The sequence below is a fragment of the Podarcis filfolensis genome, assembly GCF_964270895.1.
Source record: "Podarcis filfolensis genome assembly, chromosome: 10".
NCBI lineage: Eukaryota > Metazoa > Chordata > Lepidosauria > Squamata > Lacertidae > Podarcis > Podarcis filfolensis.
The window spans coordinates 18,147,693-18,165,240 of NC_139612.1; the positions used below are offsets into that span (position 1 = coordinate 18,147,693).

The following is a 17,548-nucleotide window of genomic DNA, read 5'->3' on the forward strand; positions in this document are numbered from 1 at the left end:
AGTTCAGCAATACCTGGCAGGCCACAGTTTCCCTGTCCCTGATGTAAACCCTGCAGGATATAGTTGGATTTACTGACAATCTAGCATGCCTACAATAGGGTTGCCGGACCCTGAGTCAAGCAGGCTGGAAATAATCTTAAAAAATTCTAATGTGTTATGGTGACACCATCAACTATCAACAGGCACATCCTTTGAAGAGCAATGAAAATAATGTTAGGTAAAGGTAAAGGGACCCCTGACCATTAGGTCTAGTTGTGACCGACTCTGGGGTTGCAGCACTCATCTCGCTTTATTGGCCGAGGGAGCCGGCGTACAGCTTCCAGGACATGTGGCCAGCATGACTAAGCCACTTCTGGCGAACCAAAGCAGCGCACGGAAATGCCGTTTACCTTCCTGCCGGAGTGGTACCTATTTATCTACTTGCACTTTGACGTGCTTTTGAACTGCTAGGTTGGCAGGAGCAGGGACCAAGCAACGGGAGCTCACCGTATCGTGGGGATTCGAACCGCTGACCTTCTGATCGGCAAGTCCTAGGCTCTGTGGTTTAACCCACAGCGCCACCCGCGTCAGTAGACTCTAGTAATTCTCATTTTATAAAAAGTTACACAGTCCTAAAACATTATTGTATGATTTTAAAAAGTTGAAAATTTTCCATTTTTCTTCTGGAGAAAAGGGGGAGAGGTTACCATCCAAAGGCAAAATTTCAAATTTCTTGGACTTTTGCACAAGTTCCACCCCTTTACCACTCAACCACATCCCTGGGGACATTTGCTTTTGACATCTCTTAATGACATCATGCCTTGCACCAAAATAACAGTGTGCTCTGTAACACAAGTCTTTGGCTTTGGGATGTTGGGAAACTGGGCAGCTTCAGCTAGGAATCCCTTGTGATATGATAAGCATCCTTACCACACCTGAAATTTCCACGTGAATAGCAACTAGCTCGCAGTGTGTTTGGTATTGCCAGTTAATAGCAAACTTTCTGACACTTTGACCCCAAAGTCAAAAGCAAAAGCAGTGCTTTTTTCTAGGGACTGCAGGGGTACACATTGTTGGCGATCGGCCCCCTCGGGAAAGGCTGACTCCTCTTCCCAGGCACTTGGGCCTCTTGCCGGTGGTCAGCCTCTGGCAGATCTCCGCTCTGTCCAGAGAGACTGGTGATAAGCGACACCTCCCTTTTGAGAGATGCACACTCACTTTCCCCTTTCATCTCAGCAAAAGAAAGAAACAACTTTTATTCACAGACTGTACACTGTACACAGAGCTAGTACAAATCATGTCTGCTCTCTCACCAGCCTCCATACAACTCACTCCACCCTCCTTTGCAGCAACAACAGGAAGGTCTCAAGTTACACTGAGAACACAACCTTGAGAAGAGCGTAGGACATCCTATCTCACGCTCAGTAACATCAGAAGTATCACATGATGTAAACAATGTGCTGCTATCACGCAGCTGGTAAGCACACAAATCCCAACACACATACCCCTAAATATTTTACGAATCTTTGTACTTTTGTCCATTTACTGTATTTATTTTCCCCGATTTGAACTATAAAATGGTGATTTTCTTGAGTCAAAATGAGAGTACCCCTAAACTGAGCAAAAGTACCATATACCTTATCAGCAAATTTCAAGACGTCTGAACAGCTAATATAGCTAATGGTGAATTGGGTAATTCAAAATGCAACACTGAGCAGTAGTGTAAAGGAAGAAAAATGCTCAAATGAAGCCAGAATGGTTCTCTGAATGCACACCTGTATCTGCTTCCATGTACAACGTCAGTGCCATGTTTAAATAACCACACAGTAAAGGACATTTGATTATGACTACAAATATTATGAACGGCAGCCAGCCTAAATGCAGAGCATTTTCCTTTTGATGGGCTTTCGGGCACCAACACATTACCGAAAGCTTAAAGAGCATATTTGTCCTTTTAATACCTGCGCATAATTTCACCTAGTGGGCAGCTGGCTTTAATGGGATTTAGACATTTTCATCAGGAAGAAAATTTAGCATCCAGGCCTAAAGTCCACAAATAATCCACCTGACGTACAGAATGGAACATAAAAGAAGAATCTGAATGCCAAATCACAGTTCCAGAAATGAGAAAAACCTGTTGCTATTTATTGCCAAGTGATGCTTGCAAGATAGAAACAGAAGCTGCCTTAGCATCATTTCTCTAGGTATTTGCCTTGCGTGGAAATTGTAAAATACCGATCCATTGCAAGAGAGATTTCTTTATTTACTTGCAAAGACACAGTGGCAGAGCTGTCGAGCATGCATGATCATTCTGTAAGTCCAATCACGTCTTGCCACAGGGAATGCCCTTCAAAAAGATTCTCTCAGTTCTCTGTTTACAGAGCTTCTGGTCTTGACACCTTCACACCTGTAACTCTGAAGCAGCAGGGGAAATTGCTCTAAAGGAAAATATGTATAGTATACAGCCAAAACAGTATTTTCCCCTTCTACGGAATCCCAGTGTAGCAGGAAACGCCCCCCCCCAATCATTCAGTTTGTACAAACTTCATGCACACTCACACTCACACACTACATACGCTACGCTTCTGTTATAAATTCATAGAAAATCAACCATACATCGGATCTGCACTTTTATTTTACTCCATGAAGGAAGGACTACAAAATGGGGAAGGTTTGATACAGTGCAGCCATAATCCCTTCAGCATACCAGCACATCCACAGGAGCCCTGCCCAGTTGCTATGCCAACCCTGATGGTCCTAGACAGAAGACCATCAAGGTCACAAAGAACTTGCATATGGGAGTGGATTCAGCACAGACTGGAACAAAGGACAATAATCAGCTCTTCCCTCTTGGGGCAGGAAAATGCAAACTCCCCTCTGTCACCTGAAAAGTACTCATGGGGAGGGGGAAAGGGGGAACCAGCCAGGTGACAGGACACTCAGGTTACCACCACAAATCCTCCCTCAACTCCTCCTTTCTGTGATGTATGCATGATGTTTCTGGGGGTGGGCTTGATCTACAGGATGGGAATTTCAAAGTATAAGACCTTGCACACCATTTTTCTGTGTCTTTCCTCTCTCCTGCAAGTGAGGGGAGCACCCTGTTGCAACAGCTCAATAAAGGCCAAGCCCACAGGCTGCTGTTTTGCTCCAAGTTATCCTGGTTGGTGTCTTTGTTTTTGTCCAAGGGAGCCCTCGGATTTTTCCGGTAACACCAGGAACGGTCGTTTGTTAAGGGTGCTGTGAGAAGAAATTGACAGTTCCCAGGTTTCAGGGGGTGCTTAAAGGTGCTTTAAATGTAAATGTATTGGGAGCAGCTGTCAAGACCACGTAACACCGGTCTTGAAAGACCTACCTTGGCTCCCAGTACATTTCCGAGCACAAGTGTTGGTGCTGACCTTTAAAGCCCTAAACGGCCTCTGCCCACTATACCTGAAGGAGCATCTCCACCCCCATCGTTCAGCCCGGACACTGAGGTCCAGCTGCAAGGGCCTTCTGGCAGTTCCCTCACTTTGAGAAGCTACGCTACAAGGAACCAGGCAGAGGGCCTTCTCGGTAGTGGCATCTGCCCTGTGAAACACCCTCCCATCAGATGTCAAAGAAATAAACAACTATCTGACGTTTAGACGACATCTGGAAGCAGCCCTGTTTAGGGAAGTTTTTAATGACTGATGTTTTAATGTATTTTTAATCTTTAGTTGGAAGCCGCCCAGGGTGGCTGGGGAAACACAGCCAGATGGACAGGGTATTAACAACAACAACAACAGTCCAACAAGTTGTTGTTATGTGTACACAGTCATAGTTTGCTCCTGAGTGCAAGCTTTTCCTTCAGCAAATTGCCGGTGCGGGCTGTGGTGGGGAGAAAGAAAGGAAACAGAAACCTGAATTGGGACCCTGGCATAGGATGGGGGCAGGCTTTAACTCTTTGCCTTTCCTGTAGTTGTGATCCAGACTGGGCCCTGGGCCTGCAGTTTCCAAATGAGGGGGGGAATTGCCATCAGCTCTAATGGCAAATTTCTTCTAATTCAAATGGCAGAGGCAGCAGGGGGGGGGGCAATTTTGGTGAGGATGTTCATAGCTCAGTGACTTAACAAACTGATTCCTTGGAGGACCACTGTGATCGCCCATTGCGGCCTTAGTAGCTTCCTTGGGAAGTACAATACAATGGCTCCTTGTGACATTTCTAGATGTGTCCCATAAGTAATAGAAAGTATCATGTCACTACAACAAAACAATAAAGACAACAGTTCATTCTGCATACATCAACATTTGTTGTTGTTTAGTTGTGTCCGACTCTTCGTGACCCCATGGACCAGAGCACGCCAGGCACTTCTGTCTTCCACTGCCTCCCACAGTTTAGTCAAACTCATGCTGGTAGCTTCGAGAACACTGTCCAACCATACCATCCTCTGTCGTCCCCTTCTTGTGCCCTCCATCTTTCCCAACATCAGGGTCTTTTCCAGGGAGTCTTTTCTCATGAGGTGGCCAAAGTATTGGAGTCTCAGCTTCAGGATCTGTCCTTCCAGTGAGCACTCGGCTGATTTCCTTCAGAATGGATAGGTTTGATCTTCTTGCAGTCCATGGGACTCTCAAGAGTCTCCTCCAGCACCATAATTCAAAAGCGTCAATTCTTCGGCGATCAGCCTTCTTTATGGTCCAGCTCTCACTTCCATACATCACTACTGGACATCAACATTTTAGTGAGCTCAAAGGTCACCAGTAGGTCAGGTAAACATAACTATAATAACTTCACATCCAAAAGTAGCCCCAAAGCTCTTTTGGCCTGGAACTGATTGGTGTAAAAGTAATCTCTGCATATAAGCTTCCAAATCCACACAGCCGTGTTGGACTATAAAGGAGCACATTAATCATATTTCATGTTGGCTGGGATCCAAAGAGCTACTCTAGATTCACACGAGGGTCCTCCAGCCCTGTAGAATTGTTTTAATAGCCCACCACTGTGCCACATTGCAAGCTTGTTTTTGAAATTCTCAGTTTCAAAAGCAGCTTGCCAAGGATACTGTTCAGGAAAAGCAAGATGTAAAGCTCCTTTTGGGCTCGCACAACTAGTTTCATGGTTTTTGGATCCTGGCAACTGACTCCAGTGAGCCTGGACTGAAAGTTCTCATTCAAATCCTCAGAGAAATGCGAAAAAACTTCTAATCAGAGATTTCCTGTGCTTTATATGATGCAATCAATTAGGCAGCCTTGGAAGTGAACAGTCACTTCACCTTGAGTATCGACACACACACAAGTAACTGAAAATTGAGGGATGGCATAATATTTACATAAGCAATCATCTGAAATGTAAATGAAAGGTAAGCACTTCTATCAAAAATGGCTGCTTGAAAACGAATCATTCCTTTCATATGCTGCCCCAATGTATGTTGGGACTCAAACTCTGCTGAGAATGTTAAAAGTCCATCAAATTCCTCAGTTGCCTCGGTGAAAAATTCATTTCCAAGGCAGTGGAAGCAACAACAAGGGAGATCATCTCTCTTAGACCTGGGCCTCACCAACAGGGAGGAGCCTATTGATGAAATGAAAGTACAGTGGTACCTTGGTCTAAGAACAGCTTAGTTTAGGAACAACTTGGATTAAGAACGCTGCAAACCCAGAAGTAGGTGTTTTGGTTTGTGACCTTTTCCTTGGAATAAGAACATGTTCCACTTCCTGTTGAGTGTGTTCCATTTGTAAATTGAGTCCCCCGCTGCTATGGGAAAGCACGCCTTGGTTTAAGGACGCTTTGGTTTAAGAACAGACTTCCGGAATGGATTAAGTTCGTAAACCAAGGTACCACTATACAAGGAACCTTCGGAGGAAGTGTTCATGTCCTCTTGGGTTTCATTATACAGAGTTAAGGGATAGCTGACTGTAGCTGGACATCCACTTTTGCATTTACAAATGAACTGAGGTGTAAGAAATGCATGCATCAGAAATGGAAGAAAGAAGGAAAAGTATACAGGAGTAGCCAACAGTTGCAGGGAGAAGGTCAGGTGGGCCAAATCTCAGAATGAACCCAAGCTTGCAAGAGATGTTGAAAATACAGTGGTACCTCGGGTTAAGTACTTAATTCGTTCCGGAGGTCCGTTCTTAACCTGAAACTGTTCTTAACTTGAAGCACCACTTTAGCTAATGGGGCCTCCTGCTGCCGCCGCGCCGCCGGAGCACGATTTCTGGGTTAGCAGAGTCTGTCACCTGAAGTGTATGTGACCTGAAGCGTATGTAACCCGAGGTACCACTGTAATAAGAAAAGTTTCTTTGGCTATGTTGAAAGCAAGAGGAAGATCGAGTGAGTAGTAGGTTCCTTGCATGGAGAAGATGGAGAAATGCTATTGGGTGACAGAGAAAAGGCAGAACGGCAGAATGCTGACTTTGCCTCTGTCTTCACCCCAAAGGGAAGCAGTGCTCAACCTGTTGATAACAGAAATGAATGATGCAATGAGGGTGCTAAAACCAAAGCTAGAAAAGGGATGGTAAGGGGACACATAGCTACTTTAAATGAATTCATATCTCCAGGGCCTGATGAGCTGCACCCAAACCCAGAAAGATGGGCGGGGTATAAATAATAACATTATTATTAAAATTATTGTTATTAAAATAGATCTGGTGCAGGCCTTCAAACTAGCAGAAACTACTGTCAAACAAATAATTTACTTCTTTTACTTGTGTTAATTATCCACTTGTCAAATAAAGTTCCCTCCACCTTTTAAAATACTGAAGTATTTAACTAGAAGTACATAAAAAGCCTTTTAGCAAGTGTAGGAGCCAAGTTGTGGGATAATTCCTTCAAATCAAAACGTAAGTAAGGTAAGCTTTCACATTCCACAGATGACTATCAACAGAATGTTAGCCTAATTTAAAGCTTTGATGTTCAACAGCAAAATTAAAGAGACTTCTTTTTATGCTATCCAACAAGTGACAATTGGGACTAAAGGAGTTTGTGGGTGTAATCTCAGAACCTCTGTCTATAATCTTTGTGCAGAAGAGGGTGACCATGGTGATCAAGGGTCTGGAAACCAAGCCTGATGAGGAATGGTTGAAGGACTTGGGTATGTTTAGCCTGGTAAAGAGATATGATAGCCTGGTAAAGAGGAGATATGATGGCCATCTTCAAGTATCTGGAGGATTGTCACATGGAAGATGGCGCAAGCTTGTTTTCTCCTGTACTAAAGGCTAGGACTCAAACCGAATGATTCAAGTTACGAAAAAGGAGGTTCTGACTAAACATCAGGAATAACCTGCGGACAGTAAGAACTGTTCGACATTGGAACAGGAAATTGGTGATGGACTCTCCTTCCTTAGAGGTTTTTAAGCAGAGGTTGGCTGGCCATCTGTCATATATAATCTGGTTGAGATTCCTGCATTGCAGGGGGTGGACTAGATGACCCTTGAGGTCCCTCCCAACTCTACAATCCTGTGATTTTATGATTCTATGCTACTATCATATGTACCTTTCCCTGCCCACACCCCTTTGCAAATGGTCTACTTTCATTTTTGTGGTTGTTGGCAAGCGATTCCACTTCCAGCAGAAATCAGCGGCCACAACCCAGCATACATGGACAATCTGGGAGCAACAAACAGAGGGAAGCAATTTTGATAAGAAAATATAGGTCATGTTCATGTTGTCTGGTTGTTGTTAGGGGCAACAGAAATGAAGATGAAGACAATCACGTTGATAGGTGACTTCTTAATATATATAAAATGCTTTTTCTTCGCCGGCCCCGTTGTTGAAGCCAAGGTAAATAGGTTTTTTATTTCAGGGCAATTTCATTTCCCTGATACATCTGAGCACCAGTCTAAATTGTCTTCAAAACCCTCTTTAAAGCTCAATTGGCTTCTCTATTGAGCATATTGAATGTTGTGGGAAAACATCAGAAATGTGTTAGCGCTAAAAGTGTTTTTAAGCTAGAAATATGTCTCTCTCTCTCACTCGCGCTCTCTCTGCTTTTCCCTGAGCACCAAATGTTATATGGAAGCAAATGCTATTTATTATCTACATACAAATAACTCCGATATCATTCTACAATTTAAAGCCTTTACCGGCTGAGGGAAAAAGTGTTATGGCCTTGTGGAACAGATTCATGCTCAGTTTTTGCTGTTGTAAAATTATATTTATGTACAGTGCCTGACATGGCGTTGTTTTTCTGCGAGGGCTGCAGTAAGTCACTGAGTTTTATGAGAAATGCACTATAGCAATGTTTTGATTTTGTTTATATATTTATTTGCTTCCTTTTGCATTTTGGTTTAAAAAGAAAAATGCCAGTCTGCGGAGCGAGCCAAAATATTTCCCCCTGTTGTGGTAAAATCAGTGAGGCTGGTACACAGAAAAGGGGGAGAAAAATCTTCCTTGCTAATCGTACTGACTTTTGCTCTCTATGTCAGTCCACTCATGATAATAAACATGTTTGTTTCTGAGACAGTTCTGTTACAGAACAGAGAGGACAAAATGGCATGCTTCATAGTAATTTTACCACATCAAATTGTCTGTCAGCCCTGTGACTGTAAGATGATGAATGGGACCACGATGGGAAATGATCGCTTAGGTTTTGGAGCAAATTGGACTGCATGAGGTGGTAGACAGACAACACAATCTCACGGATGTGCTGAGTTCAGCAGAGCTTACTTCCATGGTGTAACAGAGTAATCCTACAAGACTCGAGTAAAGAGCAGTTGTGATGGGGAAATTGCCCAATCCAAAGCCCTGTAGGGCTTGGGCTCTTAGGCTGGCCCATGCAGAGCTTGTCTGAGGCCTGGGGCAAGCGTCTTGTTGGAATAAAATTATAAACTCAATCTGAAAAGCAGCCAGTCCCTGGAGACCCATGCCTGGCCGGCTCAGCCCTCCAAAGCCCATGGCAAGTGTACTTGGCTGCTCCCCAGCTCTGCTGGTACGAACATAGTATAGCACAGGGACACGGGTGACGCTGTGGTCTAAACCACTGAGCCTCTTGGGCTTGCCGATTGGAAGGTTGGCGGTTCGAATCCCTGCGACGGGGTGAGCTCCCGTTCCTCTGTCCCAGCTCCTGCCAACCTAGCAATCTGAAAGCACGCCAGTGCAAGTAGATAAATAGGCACTGCTGTGGCATGAAGATAAACAATGTTTCCGTGCGCTCTGATTTCTGTCACAGTGTCCCATTGCACCAGAAGTGCTTTAGTCACGCTGGCCACATGACCCGGAAAGCTGTCTGTGGACAAACACCAACTCCCTCGGCCTGAAAGCGAGATGAGCGCTGCAGCCCCATAGTTGCCTTTGACTGGACTTAACCATCCTGGGGTCCTTTAACTTTACCTTTAGTATAGCACAGTATAGGCTGTATCTATCCCTACACCCAACATTATCAGTGAAGAGGAAAAATAAGCACACCCATCTCAGGCCCAGTGTACTTTCCACCCTGTCATTGAAAATAGGGGTGCCCTTTTCCTCCATTATTATTATTATTATTATTATTATTATTATTATTATTATTATATCCCACCCATCTGACTGGGTTGCCCCAGCCATTCTGGATGGCTTCCAACATATAGAAAAACATAATTAAGCACTAAACATTAAAAAGCTTCCTAGCAGAGAGGAATGGCAAACCAAGCTGTTGGCCTATGCTGAAATGGCAAAACTGACCAGAAAGCTCAGGGACCAAGAAGACAAGAAATTCTAGAAAGTATCGGGAAAGTTTATAATTTATGAAGGAGACCACTGTAAGCAGTTGAAAATATTAGCAGGGTTTTAATCTCACTTGTAAATGTAACAAATACTAAGGACAATATGGAGAGATATAAAATATAGATTACGAAATAATATGCTGTTGGAAATGTTGACAATAAGAGCCATGGAAGGGGGTGGGGGGAAGTCTTGAGATTCAGAGTAATCTCTTTATATGCATGTGTATTCAGTATGGTTATAAATTTATATTTGTAAAATCAAATTAAAATGCTTTTTTAGAAAAGCTTCCCTACACAGGGCTGCCTTCAGATGTCTTCTAAAGGTTGTGAAGTTACTTATCTCCTTGGCTCACAGGTTGCATAACTCCATGCACTCCAACATTTCTCAGATGAAAATAGGAACGTCCTAAGGGACGCGGGTGGCACTGTGGGTTAAACCACAGAGCCCAGGACTTGCCGATCAGAAGGTCAGCGGTTCGAATCCCTGTGTCAAGGTGAGCTCCCGTTGCTCGGTTCCTGCTCCTGCCAACCTAGCAGTTTGAAAGCACGTCAAAGTGCAAGTAAATAGATAGATACCTCTCCGGCGGGAAGGTAAACGACGTTTCCGTGCACTGCTCTGGTTCGCCAGAAGCGGCTTAGTCATGCTGGCCACATGACCCAGAAGCTGTACGCCGGTTCCCTTGGCCTGTAAAGCGAGATGAGTGCCGCAATCCCAGAGTCGGTCACGAATGGACCTACCTTTTAAGGGAAAGTGGGAACTTCCAGGATCAAATCAGAAACCGGGAAGGCTTCTGTAAATCCAGGACTGCCCCTGGAAAGTAGGGGCACTGGGAGGGTCTGTCCTGTTCACATGAAATTCTAGAGCGTTAAGGTGTATTTTCTCTTGTTCATGGGGAATGGGGTGAGGAGCTTTTGGGGTTTTCATGGGGTGTGTGTGTGTTGGGAGTAAGATGGGTTTGGATCCCAGAGATCTGAAAACTCTCCTGATCCACTCCAGGAATGCCTCACCCACAACAGTGGGCCTTCCCACAGTGGCCAGAAGGCTTCTGAAACCAGGGAGGTCTCTGGGGACGTTATGTTCCCCGAGGGACTGTAGGATTGTGCTGGAAATGTGCACACAATTGCAGCCTCAAGTAGTAAAATGTCGAGCCTTATCAGCTCAGTCTACAGCTAGGTGCCTATTAGAATGCCTAAACAGGAATTCTGAGAGCATATTTGTGTTTTCTGTTGAAAGGCGGAGACCTGCACACATTGACTTACTGCCTCCTTTTCCTTGGGGTAAGCATTTGAATGAAATCCACCACTGCCCCCCCCCCAAAGAGGTAAGAAATTGCTAAAGCTACAATAGAGGAGAAAGCCTATCCAAGCTAACATTTTGTCTTGACAATTTTTAGGTGAGATCCCACTCAATTTGTTCCGCTTCTCTTCCCCGAAATGAAAATGAAGTTAAAAGTTTTCCTGTGAGGAATTTATTCCATCAGAAGTGGCGGGGCGAATTGTCCATGTGTTTCCATTGTCTCAAACTATATAAATCTGATTTACTTTCAAACCTCCCTCTCTACACCGTTCCACTTTAAAACCAGACATAAAATAACTGGAGCCAGCTGGGATTACAGTGGCATAAAGCAGGTGCTGTCTTCTACCACAAACCTTCTTTTCCTTCTCTAATAAGAGACTGCACTAAACGAATATTTATCTGGCTGAGGCTGGGTGAATATTGATGGTTTGTTTGCAGCAGCAAGCCCAGAATACACGGAGGAATGATTGAAAAGACACTCTCCAGAAAGGTTGAGCGAACATAAGAATCTACCTTTGCAGGAGCGACTGGCGCTGCATTTCCACTTACACTCTCAGCTGCAGAGGTCAGTCAAAAAGACAAGAGGTGGGCAGGGCAGCCCCACTGGAGAAGGAAAGCAACTTAACTGCATGGAGGATAAAGGGTGTGGCACTAGAGAGAGTTCTAAGCAGGGAGGAAGCAAGGATGAGGAAGAAGTAGCAGAAAAATTAAAGACTAGAGAGCTAGGCTATGGCACACTGGCTAAGTACACAGTGTGGAGACCGGGTCAAATATATGTTGGAAATGTAAAGAAAAAGAAGGTACTATGTATCATATGTGGTGGGAATGTAGAGAAGTAAAAAAATTTTGGGAAATGATATGCAATGAATTGGAAAAAATGTTTCAAATGAAATTTGTAAAGAAACCAGAAGCATTTTTGTTAGGGATTTTAGGACGAGACCCGCCAATAATAATAATAATAATTTATTATTTATACTCCGCCCATCTGGCTGGGTCCCCCCAGCCACTCTGGGCGGCTTCCAACAAAACACTAAAATACAATAACCTATTAAACATTAAAAGCTTCCCTAAACAGAGAAAGAAAAAGAAAGAAAAATAAAGAATCTATTTATGTATGCTACAACAGCGGCAACCTAGACAGCATCTTAAAAAGCAGAGACATCACCTTGCCAACGAAAGTCCATACACGGTAGTTAAAGCTATGGTTTTCCCAGTAGTGATGTATGGAAGTGAGAGCTGGACCATAAAGAAGGCTGATCACCGAAGAATTGATTCTTTTGAATTACGATGCTGGAGGAGACTCTTGAGAGTCCCATGGACTGCAAGAAGATCAAACCTATCCATTCTGAAGGAAATCAGCCCTGAGTGCTCACTGGAATGACAGATCCTGAAGCTGAGGCTCCAATACTTTGGCCACCTCATGAGAAGGGAAGGCTCCCTGGAAAAGACCCTGATATTGGGGAAAATGGAGGGCACAAGGAGAAGGCGACAACAGAGGACGAGATGGTTGGACAGTGTTCTCGAAGGTACTAACATGAGCTTGACCAAACTGTGGGAGGCAGTCGAAGACAGGAGGGCCTGGCGTGCTCTGCTCCATGGGGTCACGAAGAGTCGGACACAACTAAACAACTAAACAACAACACAACAGCGGCAAGAGTCTTGTTAGCAAAAGGATGGAAGAAGGAGGAAATCCCAACGAAAGAACAATGTCAAGAAAAACTGATGAGTTTTGCAGAGTTGGCAAAGTTGACACATAAACTACATCAGAAGGACAATCGTGACTTCAAGGAAGATTGGGAACTTTTTACAAACTACTTAAAAAACAACAAAATGACTTGGACTCCTTGGCAGGTTTTGAATAAACATTCACAAATTTATTAATAGAATACAGGACAGATAAGGTAATGATGTGTACAATTTTTAACATGCAGAGACTAATATGTGCAAATAAATCAGAGAGGGGAGCTGAGGGAAGTCTTTTGTGGGGGGGGAGAGGGAGGGATGGGGGGAATAAAAAGGGGGGTAGGGATTTAAGATGGGGCATTAGTTGAAGGTGGAAGGCCTTTGGCTACAAAAGGCAGATAAGCATGTAACCAGTATGTGTGTATGTATGCGATAGGTTAAAGAGAATGGCTGTATATACTGATGGATGAAGAGAAAGGATTCAGAGTAACAGAAAGGGGAAACCAGAAAATATAGATGATTTCCAGCTCAGATTAGTAGTGAGTGGACAAAAAGCACTAGCAGAAGCTATACACTGCAACACACAAGACTAGTATGCATTCAACAACAACAGATTAATGAAATATTAAATATTCACACACCTTCTTTAGCAAACGGTTAGCCACCTTTTTGGATTCACAGCAAAGAAGAGTGGTTTGTTTGTTTGTTTTTGTCCATCACACATGCAGACCCAAAATAGACCAACAGAAATGCGCACAGATTTCTCTACAGGAAATACTGGATATTCATTATCTGTCCGTCAGCAACCAGATCTAGCAGCAATTGAAACACAGACCCCTAGAAATGTCATCAGGAGTGCAATCCTATGCATCGTACTCAAAGGAAAGCAAGCATTAGGTGCAGATTCCCTTTTTACATCTTAAAAATAAGGGGCAGGGGAAGGTTGTCCTGTGTGGCTAATGTTGCTATAAGACGTCTGATGCACATTTACATGGGAGTCAGCCCCACTGAATGTAACGAGGCTTATTTCTGAGTAAGCAGGCATAGGGTGGCATGGGCAGTGTTTTGACAAAAGTGCTGTTAAAATCCACTTCTTGCCTTTTAATCAAGAGCAGCTGCTTATGGAAAGCTGTCTCCCTTCTGCTCTCTAAAATTCCCAAAAAGGAGCCTCAGCCTTTTGTTTTGAGCATGAGGGAGTTTCAGCTAAGAGAGAGAGGGGGGGGGGACAGGAATTGAGCAAGGGAACAGTGGTCCCATGGTGGTTATTCGTGGCCCAGCCTGGCCTGACCATCTCCTCTCATCTCCTTAAGATGGTGTTACAGCTGAGAGCCAGTGTGGTGTAGTGGTTAAGAGCGGTAGTCTCGTAATCTGGAGAACCGGGTTCGAGTCCCCACTCCTCCACATGCAGCTGCTGGGTGACCTTGGGCCAGTCACACTTCTTTGAAGTCTCTCAGCCCCACTCACCTCACAGAGTGTTTGTTGTGGGGGAGGAAGGCAAAGGAGACTGTTAGCCGCTTTGAGACTCCTGAAGGGGAGTGAAAGGCGGGATATCAAATCCAAACTCTTCTTCTAAAAAAAAAAAAAAAAAAAGATGGTGTTACAGCTGCCACGTGGTACCTTTTTGGGGAATGTTGTGGGTAGCAGGAGAGGATATATTGATTAAATATTATCCTTCCTAACTCATGCTAGTGAGTGAATTCATACAGCAGAGTACATTCCCCCCTTTTACACAGCAGGAAGCTAGTTGCAGATTTGTTAGAATCTCTTTACTTAAGCAATCCAATCTGGCTTTTCAGATTGGGTTTGGTTCCTTGTAAGTCCCCTTTTATCCCTCCTAAAGAGAATAAAGACACAGGAAGCTTCTTTTAAAAGTAATAAGAAGTTTACTCACATTCAGTTCACAGTTGGGTCCCTGAAGGTGTTCTTCAGTTTAGAGTTACAGAAGAGGGTTTGAGTTCATCCCATATGGGTATGAGTCTATGTCCTGGTGGCTGAGAGCCAGCAGACAGCAAAATACATCAGTATCAAGAGAGCATGGCATCACGAGGAAGAAGAGTCAAGAGAGAGGATGATGGCTGCGTGACTGGCCCTTTTGTTAGGTCTGGAAGGGCCACGCCCACCTGCCTGGTCACATGCAAAGGAAGGATGCTTCCAGAGCAGGTGTAACAGGAAGTTCAACTGGATGGACCAACATTCCCCTGCATGTCCACTCTAGGCAAACAGGAAATGTTGTATTTGACTGCTTATATTACATCTCACACCTTTTTGGACCTCTCCTTTCATGTTAAGGTCTTCTTTGAGACTTACAAGGCTGTGCTCTCCATTACACAACAGTTCAGCTGCTTGAGACACACTTGCACAGACCACACAGCTGATCTGCAGGAGATAAAGGCATCAGGACCCAAGATTCAGGGCTTGGATTCCCCCAGGCCCAACTCTAATGATGACTCTACTAGAAGCTTGGCAGGCATAGCCAGTGCTTGCTGGCCACTGAGCTACTCTCCCTCCTCCCTTTCTATTGTTAGTAATTATGGCCCTATGCTGCCAACATCCTCTGGCAGGTAGCAGGTAGGGTTATTGAGTCCCATCAAATGAAAATTTCTGCCAGGGGTGGTTTTTCCCATCGCTTAAGCCTCTGTGATTTGGGGAACTGGGGAAATCCTGTTTCTGTGCCACCCTTACAGTAGCAATCAAAGAAACAGGCCACACATTCAAACATCGCCTCCGATCCCTTGGTGACAGGCAGAGCCCGTGGGCTTGCAAGGACCAAGCAACCCTATGTCTGTGCTTCAGAATTTATTGTGTTACTCAGTTGTTCTTTATATTTTCCCCTCATAGCTCTTATCACGCTTGCTGCCCAACCAGCCAGCAGAGCAGCCGTAATTGTGGGAAAGAGGTGGAAAATGTCATCTCCTAAATCAAAAATCCTATGACAATTGAGTAATGGACGAGTTGTTCCTCCGAGGCAGTTAATTCCTGGGAAATAATGTAGTAGAAATTCTGTGGTTGTACAACAGCTTTCATGCTCTCCTGAGGCACTTCTGAAAGGGCCTCTCTCTGTGAACACGCCTGATCAACAACCATGTTTAGTGAGAATATGCGTAGCATTACAGCACCGAGTGGAGCAAGAAGACATTATCTCTCTTACTTATGCCAATATGTGTCATGATACTCCAACTGAGAACTAAACTAGAAGTGATGTTTATTGTGTGCAAGAAATTAACACACACGTTTTTGAAGGTTAAATAGCTGCCATGGAGGGGGCAGGCAGGGCTCCAAGCAAGACCAGGAGCATAGGGGGAGGGAAGGCAACCCTTTTCTGATGCTGATGAAAACCTCCTGACACCACAAAGCTGTTCTTAGACCTGGGAGAAAGGCTTTCAATGGGTCTAGTGAGAGCTTCCACCCTGGAGGTAAATTTTGGGGTGAATTTCATGTCCTGATCCCCTGGACTACCTGGCAGACAGACAGTGTGCTGAGGTGAAATTCAGAGGCCAATCCACACAAAGTCCAAAGATCAGGAAACACAGTCTGTCTGGGGTCTGTCCAAGTAAGCCAAGATAGAAGTTCAGCAGTCAGGATACAGTCCGGAGTCAATCCCGAAATAGAAACCCAAGAAGGAGAATCCCTGGTGACGTCCGTCAATGTGGACAGTTGAGCAGACCCAGCACCTCAGCTCTGTTGCCTTCTGATGCTATGCCTGCTGATTGCTGCATCTGGCCTGGTTGGGCAGGTGACCCTCACCTGCTCTCAGCTTGCCGCAGCTGAGGAATCACATGTCTCCTTCCCCACCTGGCCAGCTAGTGAACTAGGCTGCAGGTCCTAGCCTGCCTCTGCTTCCTGGAGTGCCCCACCCACTGTTCCCTATGTCTTAGGACCCGCCATGTTCATGGGGATGGGGGCCTCTCTGGTTCTGGCAAAGGATGCTGCTGTTCGGCTTCTTGTGCACTGGCCCCTAGCCCCTCACCATCCTCTTTCTTCCCATGAGTACTATCTACACTGGATGCGGGTGGCGCTGTGGTCTAAACGACTGTGCCTCTTGGGCTTGCTGATTGGAAGGTCAGGGTTCAGATCCCCATGATGGAGTGCGCTCCTGTTGCTCTGTCCCAGCTCCTGCCAACTTAGCAGTTTGAAAGCACACCAGTGCAAGTAGATAAATAGGTACCACTGTGTCCTGAATGTAAACAGCGTTTCTGTGTGCTCTGGTTTCCGTCATGGTCATCTGTTGTGCCAGAAGCAGTTTAGTCATGTTGGCCACATGACCCAGAAAGCTGCCTGTGGCTCCCTCGGCCTGAAAGCGAGATGAGTGCCGCAACCCCATAGTAGCCTTTGACAAGACTTAGCTATCCAGGGGTCCTTTCCTTTACCTTTTTACTATCTACACCATCCTCTCCTTCTCCATCCCCAACTTGCTCCTGTGTGACCCACTCCCAGCTACACCCCTCGCTGGGATCCTCTTCCTCCTCCCCAAAGTCCTGCCAGTTCAGGACATTTCATCAAGTGAATTTCATCAGGTGATGTGAGACCAGAAGAGAGCCAGTATGGTGTAGTGGTTAAGAGCGGTAGACTCGTAATCTGGGGAACCGGGTTCGCGTCTCCGCTCCTCCACATGCAGCTGCTGGGTGACCTTGGGCTGGTCACACTTCTCTGAAGTCTCTTAGCCCCACTCACCTCACAGAGTGTTTGTTGTGGGGGAGGAAGGGAAAGGAGAATGTTAGCCGCTTTGAGACTCCTTCGGGTAGTGATAAAGTGGGATATCAAATCCAAACTCTTCTTCTTCTTTTAAGCCTCTCCACTCTGGTCCCAATCCTACTTGGCCATCCCACAATGCCTTTTTCTTAATGCACATTAATTGCTCATATCAATGAATGGCTGTTTTGGCGCTATTTGACTCTAGTTTGACACTGAGAATCAGGGTAGTGTTTTGCC

At 44.9% G+C, this 17,548-nt stretch overlaps 1 long non-coding RNA gene across 2 annotated transcripts; it reads right to left on the reverse strand.

Annotated features, from left to right (window-relative positions):
- Positions 1 to 2,113: 2,113 nt before the first annotated feature.
- LOC310744021 lies at positions 2,114 to 14,764 on the reverse strand. 2 transcript variants are annotated; one of them, XR_014539352.1, is made up of 3 exons: positions 14,511 to 14,764; positions 13,261 to 13,431; positions 2,114 to 2,417 (listed from the first exon to the last, which is right to left on the reverse strand). It is a non-coding gene; the product is annotated as an uncharacterized lncRNA (long non-coding RNA). The 2 variants fall into 2 exon arrangements; XR_014539353.1 differs by lacking the exon at positions 2,114 to 2,417 and adding an exon at positions 6,332 to 6,393.
- Between the last annotated feature and the right edge of the window lie 2,784 nt (positions 14,765 to 17,548).